Here is a 17,900-nt window from a genome sequence, read left to right as displayed (position 1 = left end):
CCGATTTTGCGCTAGTAAAATTTTGGCGTCATTGCCGGGGATTGGCAATCAATAGTGTTTGAAATAGTTTGTAGTGCTAATTTAGGAATTAGGTTTTAGTTTTTCTTTTCTCTTTTCTTTTCTATTTTATTTTCTTTATTAGTTAACTTCTTTTCAAGATTTGTTTTGTAGTACCTAAAAAGTTAGAGAAGATGCTATAGATATTAACCTCTAAATATTGTGAAGATAGAGTACAACCAGCCTAAAAAAATGGTTGAAGAGTTAGCAGCTGAATATTATTAGTAGTCTAATATATGTTTTAAATGCGGTGGAAATCATCTATGGGTTGACTGTCAAGCAGATATGTATTCCTCCTATGGTTTGTATTTTGAACAGTCTCACTCTGTTTCTAGTCTGTACAGGTATGAGGATTCATATGGGCACAATCTTGACTCTGGTTGGGATAAATACCCTTATTATAACTGGAATGGAAGCGAAATGAGACAACCACTTCAGGGGGAGAATGATTGTTTGAAAGAGATTGTGTATAAGTTCATAAATAAGACGGTAGAGAGATTTACACAAGATGATGAAGCCATGAACAACCTAACAATGAAAGAAAGTCAAATAATAAATACACTTTTAGAAAGCTCATTGCGTTGTGATGGTGAATATATGGAGGAGATACCCTGTGAGAATGAGCCTACCCAAGAGGATGAGCATCCACAAAGAGAGCTTTTCACTGTTCAAGATGACTCTGATTCAACATAGATGATTGAAAATAAGGTTGTGGTTGAGTGTGAAGCAACGGGAGAAGAGTTCAAACCCCCATCCACCTTTCCACATTTGCAACATTTGGTAGAAGAGAATGAGAAACAAATAGTCTTGGACATACCCGAGGAATATTCACTTGACCTTTCTTCTTTGTTTTCTTATTCTAACCTTGATCATGTGGATTTTATTTTTGGGTATTTACATGAATATGTATGGATTGATCTTGTGAAAGAATTCATAAACAAGTTAAGGATCATCATGAACGAGCAATTCACCGATCAAGATGAGGACAAGAAAGAAAGAAAAGAGCGGGTCTTGCAGGTATGCTCAGAAGAATTGGGTTTAATGAGCTCCATAAAGAATCCCAAGGAGCGAAAATGAGGAATGAACTCAGAATTAGGGGTGGAGTTCATAAGTTCTCGCAAAAGAAGAAAATTCAGGGAAGTTTCCTTTACCTTATGCTTTTTAATTGTGTGACATGGGGACATGCCACAGCTTAAAGTGTGGGGTGGGGGGATAATTGTATGTTGTATGTATATGTGTTAGTTTTTGTTGTTTTAGTAGTTAGAAAAACAAATCCATAAAAATTTTTAAAATTTTCCATTTTTCCCGACGATGGATATCATTCGACGGATTTCTTGAGGGAATTAAGTTAAAAGAAAAAGATAAAAAAAATTTCTTTTGTAGTTAGTGTATTAATTCCCCCTTTGTATTTCTTTGTGCTGCAGTTCTTTTCCAATGATTTTATTTGAACCGGGTGTAGTTAATTTTTATTTTATTAGTAGTAGGAAACCTTGTGCTATGAATTGAAATGGAAGAAATATCTCTTGACTTGGTTATGCCTTGAGAATAGTGAATGCTTTAGTTGTGACGCGTAGGCTTAGTTTTTGACTCTTGTCTAAGTACCTTAAATCGTATGATCTTAATTTTGCTTAATTGCTTAGACTAGAGTGTCTTGATGAGTCCAATCCTGAGTGAGTTATGTGCCATATGTGTGTGAGATCTTGTGTTATTCTGTGCATTGTATTTGATGTCTAGAACTTGCCCCGTGGGTTTACAAAGCAAAATAGTAGTTTTCTTCAGTCTTGGAAGTGATATAGGCATTTCTTTGTTGAGCCAATTATATGTTATTATCCACCTAATTGTGATGTATCTTAGTTAACCCCTTTGAGCTTGTAATCATGTTTTTTTGGCAACCACATTACAAGCCTTACCCAGTTGTTTTAATTGACTATCTGTTTGAATCGTGTACCTCTTATGGGCACTTAAATTGGTTATGATCTTTGTAAAAGTTGAAGTGTGGGGTGGTTGGTTTGGCTTTTGAGGGAACTAATGAAATAAGGAGAAAGGTGCATTATTTTTTTGTTAAAAAAGTAAGAGCCACTTGAATTGAACAAGAAAAGAAAAAACAATAGTTGTATTGTTGTGAACGAGATTCATTGATAAGTGGTAACTCTTAATATAATGGTGCTTAAATAATTTGGGGAGTTAATGCATGTTGATGTCAAGGTGGAGTATGGTTTGACATAAGTGTGGGTTTTGAATGTTAAAGTGTATGTATTAAAGTACTTAGGGAGGTATAGTCACTCTTATAACTAATTGTATCCTACCCGTCTCGCAGCCTACATTACAACCAGTTAAAAGTCCTACTTGATTCTTGACTGAATGAGCTCAATTAGTAGAGTAGTACACTACGGGCAAGCCTATGGTGAATCTTTTGTGGCACATGAATGTCGTTTCTGAGAGTGAGTGAATTCTTTCTATCTTGAGTTTCTCATTGTTCTTAAATTTTATTGTTTGTGGAACTACTCTCTTTTGTTGTGTGAGGGAACTTGATACATGAAGGAAAGGTAATTCTTGATCTGTATGTTAGATTAAGTGAGTAAGTTGTGAATAATGAGTGGTGCTTGTGAGTCAATTCTTGAGGTGAAGATGTTACACTATTGTGCTTAGTCTATTTTAAATATTCTTGGTGTGATGTGTTAGGAGAGTTGCTTAGTAAGGTTGTGTCTATATAAAGTGTGGTTTGATTGCTCGAGGAAGAGTAATTGTTTAAGTGTGGGGTGTTGATGGTAGTCTATAATCTCATATTTAGTCGATTATTACATTCTAATTTACTGCACTTTAGTTGATTTTGAGCTTTAATCGCTAGTGTTTTGCACTAATTGAGTGTTTTATGCCTTGTAGGAGTGATTCCGAACTATGTAGATGTTATGAAATGAATTCAAGTGATTTTGAGCTTTAAAGTCTGAGTAAAAGCCCAAGGAATTAAGCCGGGATCGTGTTCGGGGATCAACGGATGATAGTTTAGAACAAACGGAGAATCGAGCAGGCATACTGCACAATGTCCAGTAAAATGCACATAATGCTTCACTCGGACCTCCATTTGCGCTTCATAATAAATTGTTTGAAAGCGAATTCAAAGGGATACAACTTTCATGGTTTACATATTTTCAAATTCCCAACATAATAGGGTGAAAAGTGCACGGCAAGTGCGCGGCCGTGCATTGACCGCGCATATGGGGCAGAACAGTGTGAAAAGTGCGCGGCAAAGTGCGCGGGCACACTTCCAGGAGTGCGGCCGTGCACGTCCAACTCCGGAAAAGTGGCCTTTTTTGTGTAGGAGAAGGTGTATTTTTTTGGGCCCAAGCCTACTTGGTATATAGACATGAAAAAATGGTATTTTGAAGACTTTTGACATTATTTAGACCTAAGGAAGCTAAGGACATGAGGGAGAAGAAAAAGCACAAGGGATTCATCATTCAATCCTCACTCAAGACAAGAGTTTGGATCGTTTTAAGCTTTTCTTTATATTTGTGATGAATTACTCCATATATATGGAGTAGTTATCTTTAGGGATTAATGGACTTGGTGAATTGATATTTGTTTGTGGATATTAACTCTAGTTTTCTTTGTAGTGAATCGTTTTGGGTATTTTAATTATTGCATCTATATTCACATGTTCATGTAATCCAGAAAGGCATAACTTGTGATGTTTTCGCATTATCTTGTTGGTTGAATTCATTGATTCTTCTTAGTAATCGAAAGAGGCTAGTTGAATTATTGTTTAGACCTAGTTATGAGGATAATCGAAAGAGGTTCTCCTAAAGACCAATCCACTACGAATTCGTGCATATCTTCACCGAGCGAAAATTGGTTCATATTGTGAGGTTGAGACTTAATCGGGAGAGGAGTTTCTACCAAACGTTTGAACTAATAATTGAGTGAATTTAAGAGACTCACTTGAACATTAGGAGTGAATTAACTAGAGCTAAATTGTAGACAATTATCTTGCACCTATCCAATCAACCCCTATTTTCTCCCATTGATATCTTTCTTGCTACTTTTGTTTGATTGTCATTAGTCAATTAGCTCTAGATTCTTAGTTAATTTTAGTTTTAATTCACATAATTCTCAACTGTTGATCATCTTGGATAGCAATCTAACTACAAATAACAATAATATTGTGTAACTCCAATCTATGTGGATACAATATTATATTTTACTATATTCGACTAGGAGCATATTTAAGTGTGTGTTTTGCGCTCCTTAGGTCTCCACTCCCTAGTTGATTTTATTTTAGACATAGTGTCACGACCCCAAATTTCCTCCGTAGGATGTCGTAATGGCACCTAGTCTCTAAGACTAGGTAAGCCTATCAATGCGGAATAATAATAAATATCTGAAATAAATAAACTATAATTCAAACAATTTCAACTCCCAAAATCCGGTAGAAATAAGTCACAAGCTTCTAAGAATTTATTCTCAATGTCTCTATATGTCAAGGTCTAAATAAAATATAAGGAAGCAACATAAAATGATAGAAGGGGACTTCGGAGTCTGCGGATGCTGGCAGATATACCTCGAAGTCTCCGTGCGCACGTAACTCACTGACGTCTAGGCTGGTAAAATGTACCTGGATCTGCACAAAAAGATGTGCAGAAGCGTAGTATGAGTACACCACAGCGGTACCCAGTAAGTGCCAAGCCTAACCTCGGTAGAGTAATGACGAGGTCAGGTGAGGCCCTACTGGAATATAATAATGGCATGGTAAAATATTTATCAATGTAGTAAAATAAAATTACATTGGAAATGAATCAAATAGTATGTCACATCTAATGACATCAAATAATTACAAATAATATCTCGTGGAATCAAAACAGAATTTCCTTCAACTTTATGAAAATCACAACAATTAATCGAAAGCAACTATGGCCATAAATCAATATCAACAAGGGCACTCCCGAGGTACCGCCTCGTAGTCCCAAATCATAAATAAATTCACAATATCTCATTTCCTTATATCACCGCGGGAGCCTTCACAATTTATTTAAAGAAAATATTTTTCCCGAAATAGCATCCCGCGTTTTAGCCACCCTTATCACACCGCATGACTTCTAGTAGTCACCCCTACTAGCCGCGCGTATCAAGCCACCCTTATCTCACCGCATGCGTTTCAACGCCTAGACCTTATACCACCGCATGCGTATCAATATCACAATATATCACAATTTGCACCTCAAGTGCTCAAATAATTTAACTTGCCAAAATAATTCAACAACAATATTTTTCCACAATAAAGAGCTCACGGCTCATGCCAAAATAAATTATCAATAATAGTTTTCCACAATAAAGAGCTCACGGCTCATGTCAAAATAATTCAACAACAATATTTTTCCACAATAAAGAATTCACGGCTCATGCCAAAATAAATCATCAATAATAGTTTTCCACAATAAAGAGCTCACAGCTCATGTCAAAATAATTCATCAATAATATTTTTTCATAATAAAGAGCTCACGGCTCATGTCAAAATAATTCAACAATAATATTTTTCACAATAAAGAGCTCACGGCTCCCTCACAATGAGTATAAAAATATTCAGGAGTAAATAATTTAGGAAAATAATATTTCAAAATCTTTACTACGTTGCTTCAATATCAAGTTTAAAAATGTCAAATACTTCATATTAATAATATTTAATTTTAAAAAAATCAACCTTCAAATAATGCACAGAATAAAAGAAACCAAGTTTCAACTAAACATGTAAAATAATTAGTAAGAAAAGATCAAACAAACTTGAAGTATATATCTCAGATCAGTGATGAAGAATATAACAAGATAAAATAATTTAATAAATGCGCAACATTGATCTACACAATTTAAAAATATAATCTTTCACAATTTAGTCCGTGTACACACTCGTCATCTCGTGCACACGATTTTCAACACATTTCAATAACCACATCAATACCAATCCTAGGGGAATTTTCCCCCACACAAGGTTAGACAAGTCACTTACCTCGACTTGCTCCAATTTAACCAAGTATTATGCTTTTTCCTCGATTTTTCCGACTCCGATCGACTCGTATCTAGTCATAATTAATTCGATACAGTCAACAAAAATTATAGTAATCAATTTCATAAGAAAATATTACATTTTCATTAAAATCTGAAATTAGCTCAAAATTTGCCCGTGGGGCCCACATCTCGGAATCCGACGAAACTTATAAAATCCGATAACCCATTCAATTATGAGTCCCCCCATACCAATTTTACCAAAATCCGATAACAACTCGACCTCCAAATCTTTAATTTTCGTTTTTGAAAGATTTTGCAAAAATCTTGATTTTTCTTCCATAAATTCACGGATTCATGATGTAAATGAGTATGGAATCATGAAATATAATCAATATAGGATAAGGAACACTTACCCCAATGTTTTTTCGTGAAAATCGCCCAAAATCGCCCAAAATCGCCCAAGAACCATGCTCCAAAAATCCAAAACAAAATGAATGAAATGAGCATTTTTGGTCCTTAAGTTTCTGCCAATCCGTCACTAAAAGTCCATTTTTCGTCACTAAAAGTCTACCAGAAATAGCTCTATGAGTCTTATTTCAATTGATCATACCTTTATGTACAGATGTCCAAATGATAAATGGTTTAACTTTCTGGAAACTAAAATCCACTGACTACAACTTTCGTGTTTTGCAATTATTCTGATTCCTTATGCATTGCGCGATATAAGCTCCCAAAGTCGGCTGCATGCATCAGAATTTCTGGCCAAATTTCTGGCGAAACTGCTCTACCAGCCTTCATTCAATCCGTCATAACTTTCTGTACCAATATTCAAATAATGCATAGTTTAACTTTCTGGAACCTATAATCATACGACTACAACTGTCATGTTTTGCACATTTTCTGATTCCTTATGAATTGCGAGATATAAGCTTCCAAAGTTGGCTCCACGCACGGAATTTCTGCAACAGAAATTTCTGCAACAGAAATTTCCAGCACTCTTTGTCCGAAATCCATTCCGTTTACCTTCCGAAATCCACCCGAGACCCTCGGTACCTTAACCAATTATTCCAACATGTCTCAAAATACCATACGAACTTAGTCGAGCCTTCAAACTACATCAAACAACATCAAAACGATGAATCGCACCTCAAATCAAAATCAATGAACTTTGAACTTTTAAATTCTATATCTTGCGTCGAAACACATCAAATCAATTCGGAATGAATTCAAATTTTGCACACAAGTCATAAATGACATAACTGAGTTATGAAAATTTTCAGAATCGGATTTCGACCCCGATATCAAAAAGTCAACCCCTCGGTCAAACTTCCCAAAAATTCAACTTTCGGCATTTCAAGCCTAATTCTACTACGGACTTCCAAATAAAATTCCGATCACGCTCCTAAGTCCAAAATCACCATACGGAGCTATTGGAATCATCAAAATTCTATTCCGGGATTGTTTGCACATAATTTGACATCCGATCACTATTTAAACTTAAACTTTTACTTTTTCATCAAAATTTCATATCTCGGGCTAGGGACCTCGAAATTTGATTCCGGTCATACGCCTAAGTCCCAAATCACGATACGGACCTACCAAAATTATCAAAACTCTGATCCGAGTCTGTTTGCTCAAAATGTTGATCAAAGTCATCTCAGTTGAGTTTTAAAGCTCTAATTCACATTTTAATTTATTTTTCACCTAAAAACTTTCCGGAAGATTTTTACGGACTGCACACGCAAGTCGAGTAATGATAAATAGTGCTTTTCGAGGTCTTAGAACACAGAATTAATCATTAAATTTAAAGATCACATTTTGAGTCATCACATTCTCCACCTCTAAAACAAACGTTCGTCCTTGAACGGAGTTAGAAAAAGTACCTAAGCTGGTGAATAAGTGTGGATAACATATGCGCATATCATGCTCGGTCTCCCAAGTCGCCTTCTCGACCGGATGACCTCTCCACTGAACCTTCATGGAAGCAATATTCTTTGACCTCAGCTTTCGAACCTGACTATCTAAAATAGCCACTGGTTCCTCAATATAAGATAGATCCTTGTCCAACTGAACCGAACTGAAGTCTAACACATGAGACGGATCCCCGTGATATTTTTGAAGCATAGAAACATGGAATACCGGATGAACTGCAGAGAGACTAGGTGGTAGCGCAAGTCTGTAAGCCACCTCTCCAACTCTTTCAAGAATCTCTAAAGGCCCAATATACCTAGGGCTCAAATTGTCCTTCTTCCCGAACCTCATCACACCCTTCATAGGCGAAACCCGGAGCAATACCCGCTCTCCAACCATGAATGCAACATCATGAACCTTCCGATTCGCATAACTTTTCTGTCTAGATTGGGCTGTACGAAGTCAATCCTGAATCAACTTAACCTTTTCCAAGGCATCCTTAACCAACTCTGTACCCAATAGCCTAGCCTCGCCCGGTTCGAACCAACCCACTGGGGACTGGCACCACCTACCATACAAGTCCTCGTACGGAGCCATCTGAATGCTTGACTGGCAACTATTGTTGTAAGCAAACTCTGCAAGTAGTAAGAACTGATCCCAAGCACCCCCAAAATCTATCACACACGCACGAAACATATCCTCTAATATCTGAATAGTGTGTTCGGATTGCCCATCCATCTGAGGGTGAAATGTTGTACTCTTATCCACACGAGTACCCAACTCTTAATGTACAGCCCTCCAAAACTGTGAGGTAAACTGTGTACCCCAGTCAGAGATGATAGATACCGGTTCACCGTGAAGTCTGACAATCTCGTGAATATATACCTGAGCTAGTTGCTCTGAAGAGTAAGTAGTAATCACAAGAATGAAATGAGCTGACTTGGTCAATCTATCCATAATCACCCAACTACATCGAACTTCCTTCGAGTCCGTGGGAGCCCAACAACGAAATCCATAGTGATTTGCTCCCATTTCCATTCTGGAATTTCCAACTTCTGAAGCAATCCACCCGGTCGTTGATGCTCATATTTCACCTGCTGACAATATAGGCACCGAGCTACATACTCCACTATGTCTTTCTTCATCTTCCTCCACCAATAATATTGCCTCAAGTCCTGCTACATCTTCGTAGCACCCGGATGTATGGAGTACCGCGAATTATCAGCCTCCTGGAGAATCAATTCACAAAAACCATCTACATTAGGCACACATAGCCTACCCTACATCCGTAATACATCTTCATATCCAATAGTGACTTCCTTGGTATCGCCATGCTGAACTGTGTCCTTAAGGACAAGAAGATGAGGGTCATCATACTGACGTTCCCTGATACGATCATAAAGTGAAGACTGGAAAACCACGCAAGCCAAAATCCGACTCGGCTCGAAAACATCCAGTCTAACAAACTGGTTGGCCAAGGCCTGAACATCCATGGCTAAAGGCCTCTCTGCTACCGGTAAATATGCTAAGCTACCCAAACTCTCCGCCTTACGACTCAAGGCATCGGCCACCACATTGGCCTTCCCCGGATGATAGAGAATGGTGATACCATAATCCTTAAGCAACTCTAACCATCTCCGTTGACTCAAATTAAGATCCTTCTGTTTAAACAGATGCTGTAGACTCCGGTGATCAGTGTAGATTTCACAATGGACACCGTACAAATAATGCCGCCAAAATTTTAAGGCATGAACAATAGCTGCTAACTCCAGGTCATGTACAGGATAATTCTTTTCATGCACCTTTAACTATCTGGATGCGTAAGCAATCACCCTACCGTCTTACATCAACACTGTGCCGAGACCAATACGTGACGCGTCACAATACACAGTATAAGATCCTGTACCTATAGGTAATACTAATACTGGGGCTGTAGTCAAAGCTGTCTTGAGCTTTTGGAAGCTTTCCTCACATTCCTCTGTCCATCTGAATGGAGCACCCTTTTGGGTGAATCTGGTCTTAATAGTTGTTCATAATCAATTACCGAATCATCAATTAACTTCATGTTAACGAAAATCTCATTTCAAACTTTCACAATACTGATAATGAGACACGAGGCATGAAGACCTCAAAATTATTTACCCAAATTAACGAGTCACATTTAACGCCACCTAGGCGGGCACCTACCTCGTAGGTTAAAAATTAATAATTACCACACGAATTTGACAACTATGCACAGAGAATTTCATATAAGAATTTTCAAATAAGCCTAACAGGCATGACTCCCTATTAGTACTATAGTACAAATTTAATGTCACAAGGGAGAACTTAAACACAAGAATTTTCCTCACAAGGATCTCGTCCTTTTATAACTTCCACCGCAGCTCGTAGCCCGGTTTAAACATATCAATTTATATAAAAATGTGAGGATCTCGTCCTCAGTTCTGAATCACAAGTAATATGCACATCGTGCCAATTGCAAATTTCTATTTTCTCCTTTTAAATAATTTCGGTTACACCAAATCACAACACATAATGAACCCCACACCGGTAGGGCATATAATTCATAATTTGTAATTAATTATTCGGAATTTACATCAAAATTTACCGAAATGAGTAACAAAAAGGCACATTTAGCCTCGCAACTCTTATTAGTGACCAACACGAAATGATAGGCGTAGTTATCTTGATAAAATCTCCCAACAGGGGTAAACACATAAGTAAATTATAGAATTATGAAGCTCACTCATAATTGGAGTACAATAGGAAGACTCATTTCGATATTGAGAATCGAATCAACTTAAGGAAATTATTCCTTTATATTAAATCGAGGTCGTACCTTTAACGACACCATCTGATGTAGCGACCTTCGCCATACCGTAAAACAAATATAACAACGGCTGGGTCTCCACCTCTAGGACGCTTTTTACTCATATGACCTTCACCCACCCCTAACTGGTCGTGTGGGTGGTGTAGTAACTGCAATGGGGCACGTAGCCTGAGTGCTTTGATGAAATAAGTCTCTCCCAAGTTTTTGACAATTTTTCTCATGATATGCCTAGTATCACCGTATTCATAACAACTCCTTTGTAGGTTAGGCTGCTCATATTGAGTCTATGCCAGATAACTGGAATAACCATTGTAGGAACTCATGTCGGTGGTACATTAAAAGAACTTACTGGAGCACTCCGAGTAATCTGATGTGCAGACTGGGCTGGATCACTGCCTGAGCCCCTGCCATAATGATTTATACTTGTAGAGTAGAATCTACTGAATCCCCTAGAACCTCGAGACGTCTTGGTCTCCTCAGTTTCCTTTTTCCTTACCCCGAACACGTTCTAATATCTTGGCAATTTGTACAACTAGCAGAAATGAAGTATTAACTTATAGCTCCCGAGTCGTACAAAATTTTACGATCATAATTGAGTTCTTTAATGAGTCTGTGGACTCGCCCTCTGGCTGTAGGAAGAGAAGTAGGAGTATGACGGGCTAACTTATTAAACTTGATGGCATATTCTGACATAGTCAATGGTGACATGACGCAACCGTTCAAACCCTATGCACCACGCATTACGGAGAGTCCAGGAAACAAACTCTTTCAAAAGTGTTTCTGAGAACTAAGCCAAGTGGGCGGTGTTGCATTGGCTGGCCTGCCCTCTTCATAGGCTTACCACACCGGTGGTGAATTATCTCTCCCAAGGCAAATTTCTTCTTTTGTTATGCTGACTTAACATTGTTGAGCTGACCCATTTTTTAACATACTCTTCGACTCTTCTTTGGGATAACCCTTACCCTTATTTATACATAATGATCACAAAAGTAGAGCTCCATACAGACAAATCTTGGCACGAACCACATAGTCCAGAATCTCGTCAACAACTATACTTACTCCGAAGCACTCCAAAATCCGCAACAGTGACGTCCACGCTGAGTAGACCTTCTACAAATTTAGAGTTCTTTCTATAACTCCTTTGCTATTAAAGTATAGGATTATTAAGGAGGCGGACATACCGCAATTCCCAACCTTATCCTCTACAAAATCTCAAGTCTTAAACATGTGTAAATTTTAGGGAACTTTCAGTACCACATATATACATTTTAGGCCAAAACTGATATAATACATGACCCCGCAATCCACCAATTGGTAGTGGACTCCCCCTACTCAGCGCGAAGTCATAGGTCACAACGTCCAATAATCCACAATAATAATCTTCACAGCTTGTATAAATCAACCAGACGCCAATGTCCGTTGCACCCCGCACATGATTCACTAGGTGATCTCTCAATACGCCCACATCTTCAGTCGGAACCACACGTTAAGGAAATGTTTGAGCATCTCTGGCTCCCTCGTAGTCCATCTGCGGCATCACGAACCATCGATACACAACTGATATTGAGTGCACAATGTCATACACGAGTGGATACAAAGGAATATGAGATATATGTTTCACGCTAAATCAATGTCGCACGATAAGGAATCAAGGAAGTGAATATTTTCCTAACAGTTCCATAGCCTCCCGAAGATAAGTACAGACGTCTCCGTACCGATCCGCAAGACTCTACTAAACCTGCTTATGACTCATAACACCTATGAACCTAGTGCTCTGATACCAACTTGTCACGACCCCAAATTTCCTCCGTAGGATATCGTGATGGCACCTAGTCTCTAAGACTAGGTAAGCCAATCAATGCGAAATAATAATAAATATCTAAAATAAATAAACTACAATTCAAACAATTTCAACTCCCAAAACCCGGTAGAAATAAGTCACAAGCTTCTAAGAATTTATTCTCCATGTCTCTATATGTCAAGGTCTAAATAAAATATAAGGAAGCAACATAAAATGATAGAAGGGGACTCCGGAGTCTGCGAACGCTGGCAGATATACCTCGAAGTCTCCGTGCGCAAGTAACTCACTGACGTCTAGGCTGGTAAAATGTACCTGGATCTGCACAAAAAGATGTGCAAAAGCGTAGTATGAGTACACCACAGCGGTACCCAGTAAGTGCCAAGCCTAACCTCGGTAGAGTAATGACGAGGTTAGGTGAGGCCCTACTGGAATATAATAATGGCATGGTAAAATGTTTATCAATGTTGTAAAATAAAATGACATTGGAAATGAATCAAATGGTATGTCACATCTAATGACATCAAATAATTACAAATAATATCTCGTGGAATCAAAACAGAATTTCCTTCAACTTTATGAAAATCACAACAATTAATCGAAAGCAACTATGGCCATAAATCAATATCAACAAGGGCACTCCCGAGGTACCGCTTCGTAGTCCCAAATCATAAATAAATTTACAATATCTCATTTTCTTATATCACCGCGGGAGCCTTCACAATTTATTTAAAGAAAATATTTTTCCAGAAATAGCATCCCGCGTTTTAGCCACCCTTATCACACTGCATGACTTCTAGTAGTCACCCCTACTAGCCACGCGTATCAAGCCACCCTTATCTTACGGCATGCGTTTCAACACCCAGACCTTATACCACCGCATGCGTATCAATATCACAATATATCAAAATTTGCACCTCAAGTGCTCAAATAATTTAACTTGCCAAAATAATTCAACAAAAATATTTTTTCACAATAAAGAGCTCACGGCTCATGCCAAAATAAATCATCAATAATAGTTTTTCACAATAAAGAGCTCACGGCTCATGTCAAAATAATTCAACAACAATATTTTTCCACAATAAAGAACTCACGGCTGATGCCAAAATAAATCATCAATAATAGTTTTCCACAATAAAGAGCTCACGGCTCATGTCAAAATAATTCATCAATAAAAAGAGCTCACGGCTCATGTCAAAATAATTCAACAATAATATTTTTCCACAATAAAGAGCTCACGGCTCCCTCACAATGAGTATAAAAATATTCAGGAGTAAATAATTTAGGAAAATAATATTTCAAAATCTTTACTACGTTGCTTCAATATCAAGTTTAAAAATGTCAAATACTTCATATTAATAATATTTAATTTAAAGAAAATCAACCTTCAAATAATGCACAGAATAAAAGAAACCAAGTTTCAACTAAACAGGTAAAACAATTAGTAAGAAAAGATCAAACAAATTTGAAGTATATATCTCAGATCAATGATGAAGAATATAACAAGATAAAATAATTTAATAAATGCGCAACAGTGATCTACACAATTTAAAAATATAATCTTTCACAATTTAGTCCGTGTACACACTCGTCCCCTCGTGCACATGATTTTCAACACATTTCAATAATCACATCAATACCAATCCTAGGGGAATTTTTCCCCACACAAGGTTAGACAAGTCACTTACCTCGACTTGCTCTAATTTAACCAAGTATTATGCTTTTTCCTTAATTTTTCGACTCCGATCGACTCGTATCTAGTCATAATTAATTCGATACAGTCAACAAAAATTATAGTAATCAATTTCATAAGAAAATATTACATTTTCATTAAAATCCGAAATTAGCTCAAAATTTGTCCGTGGGGCCCACATCTCGGAATCCGGTGAAACTTATAAAATCCGACAACCCATTCAATTACGAGTCCACCCATACCAATTTTACCAAAATTCGATAACAACTCGACCTCCAAATCTTAAATCTTCGTTTTTGGAAGATTTTGCAAAAATCTTGATTTTTCTTCCATAAATTCACAGATTCATGATGTAAATGAGTATGGAATCATGAAATATAATCAATATAGGATAAAGAACACTTACCCCAATGTTTTTTCGTGAAAATCGCCCAAAAATCGCCCAAGAACCGTGCTCCAAAAATCCAAAACGAAATGAATCAAATGAGCATTTTTGGTCCTTAAGTTTCTGCCAATCCGTCACTAAAAGTCCATTTTTCGTCACTAAAAGTCTACCAGAAATAGCTCTACGAGTCTTATTTCAATTGATCATACCTTTATGTACAGATGTCCAAATGATAAATGGTTTACCTTTCTGGAAACTAAAATCCACTGACTACAACTTTCGTGTTTTGCAATTATTCTGGTTCCTTATGCATTGCGCGATATAAGCTCCCAAAGTCGGCTGCATGCATCAGAATTTCTGGCCAAATTTCTGGCGAAACTGCTCTACCAGCCTTCATTCAATCCGTCATAACTTTCTGTACAAATATCCAAATAATGCATAGTTTAACTTTATGGAACCTATAATCATATGACTACAACTTTTATGTTTTGCATCTTTTCTGATTCCTTATGAATTGCGAGATATAAGCTTCCAAAGTTGGCTCCACGCACGGAATTTCTGCAACAGAAATTTCCAGCACTCTTTGTCCGAAATCCATTCCGTTTACCTTCCGAAATCCACCTGAGACCCTCGGTACCTAAACCAATTATTCCAACATGCCCCAAAATACCATACAAACTTAGTCGAGCCTTCAAACTACATCAAACAAAATCAAAACGATGAATCGCACCTCAAATCAAAATCAATGAACTTTGAACTTTTAAATTCTATATCTTGTGTCGAAACACATCAAATCAATTCGGAATGACTTCAAATTTTGCACACAAGTCATAAATGACATAGCTGAGTTATGAAAATTTTCAGAATCGGATTTCGACCCCGATATCAAAAAGTCAACCCCTCGGTCAAACTTCCCAAAAATTCAACTTTCGACATTTCAAGCCTAATTCTACTACGGACTTCCAAATAAAATTCCGATCATGCTCCTAAGTCCAAAATCACCATACGGAGCTGTTGGAATCATCAAAATTCTATTCCGGGATCGTTTGCATATAATTTGACATCCGATTACTATTTAAACTTAAACTTTTAATTTTTTATCAAAATTCCATATCTCGGGCTAGGGACCTCGGAATTTGATTCCGGTCATACGCCTAAGTCCCAAATTACGATACGGACCTACCAAAATTATCAAAACACTGATCCGAGTCCGTTTGCTCAAAATGTTGGCCAAAGTCAACTCAGTTGAGTTTTAAAGCTCTAATTCACATTTTAATTCATTTTTCACCTAAAACCTTTCCGGAAAATTTTTACGGACTGCACACGCAAGTCGAGTAATGATAAATAGTGCTTTTCGAGGTCGTAGAATATAGAATTAATAATTAAATTTAAAGATGACATTTTGGGTCATCACACATAGGGTCTCTCCACTCCCTAGTCACTTTTCCAACATAGGGTCTCCACTCCCTAGTTGATTTTATATTAGACATAGGGTCTCCACTCTCTTGTCGCTTTTTTTCCGACATAGAGTCTCCACTCCCTAATCGCTTTTCCAACATAGGGTCCACTCCCTAGTTGATTTTATTTTAGATGTAGGGTCTACACTCTCTAGTCTCTTTTTGAGCATATGTTCTCCACTATCTAGTCGATTTTATTTTAGACATAGGGTCTCCACTCTCTAGTCGCTTTTTCAACTTAGGCTCTCTACTCCCTTGTTGATTTATTTTAGACATAGGGTCTCCACTCCCTAGTCGCTTTTCCAACATATGGTCTTCACTCCATAATTGATTTTATTTTAGACATAGGGTCTTCACTCTCTAGTCTCTTTTCCAACGTAGGGTCTCCACTCCCTAGTTGATTTTATTTTAGACGTATGGTCTCCACTCCCTAGTCTTTTTTCTACCATAGGGTCTCCACTCCCTAGTTGATTTTATTTTAGATATAGGGTCTCCACTCCCTAGTTGATTTTATTTTAGACATATGGTCTCCACTCCCTAGTCACTTTTCCAAAATAGGGTCTCCATCCCTATTGATTTTATTTTAGACATAGGGTCTCCACTCCCTAGTCGCTTTTCCAACATAGGTTCTCCAATCCCTAGTTGATTTTATTTTAGACATAGGGTATCCACTCCCTAGTCTCTTTTCCAACATAGGCTCTCCACTCCCTAATTGATTTTATTTTAGACATAGGGTCTCCATTTCCTAATCTCTTTTCCAACATAGGGTCTCTACTCTCTAGTTGATTTTATTTTAGACATAGGGTCACCACTCCCTAATTTATTTTATTTTAGACATAGGGTCTCCACTTCCTAATCTACTTTTCCAACATAGGGTATCCACTCCCTAGTTGATTTTATTTTAGACATAGTGTCTCCACTCCCTAGTCTCTTTTCCAACATAGGGTCTCCACTCCCTAGTTAATTTTTATTTTTTAGACATAGGGTCTCAACTCCCTAGTCTATTTTCTAACATAGGGTCTCCATTCCCTAGTTGATTTTTGTTTTAGACATAGGATCTCTACTCCCTAGTCTCTTTTTCAATATAGGGTCTCCACTCCCTAGTTGATGTGAACTTAAATACATGGTACACCACTACCTGATCTCCTTACTAGTATAGGGTACACCAATCCCTAGTTGTGTTTTCTAACATAGGGTACACCACTCTTTAGTTGATTTGATCTTAAATTCAGGGTACACCACTCCCAGATATCATTGCCAATATAGGGTATGCTATTCCCTGACCACATTTTTCCAACATAAGGTACACCAATCCTTAGTTGAGACATCTTTTTGACAATAAAGGAACACTATCCCAAAAAAAGAAATCATCATGATCTTTTGAGGGTACACCATTCCCGACCATTTATTCCTTTCAATAAAGAAATAGTTTAGAATTTTGTTACAATAACTCACGAAATTTTCTAGTGAAAACTGGGGCAGAAAAATTTTGTTCGTTTATTTGTTTTGGTTTCTGAGGAGGATTTACCTCAAGGCACAGGGTTCGAGATGACCAAAAGAAGAAATGTAAATCCAGAAAAAAAAAAGAGTGAATCCAAAATGCAGAAGCGGGTGGAAGAATGTGGACTACTCAAGAAATGGCTGAAGTCACGAGCATTGCGTTTCCTGTTTGGATCAGAAGAAGCCGTAGAAGAATGAACTAGCACCTGCAGCTAACAAGCATCAAGGTTCATATCAGAGTCTGCGTGAAGAACCAGTCAAGACTCAAGATT

Source organism: Nicotiana tomentosiformis, chromosome 11 (assembly GCF_000390325.3).
Source record: "Nicotiana tomentosiformis chromosome 11, ASM39032v3, whole genome shotgun sequence".
Lineage (NCBI taxonomy): Eukaryota > Viridiplantae > Streptophyta > Magnoliopsida > Solanales > Solanaceae > Nicotiana > Nicotiana tomentosiformis.
Note: the sequence above shows the minus strand (reverse complement) of the source record.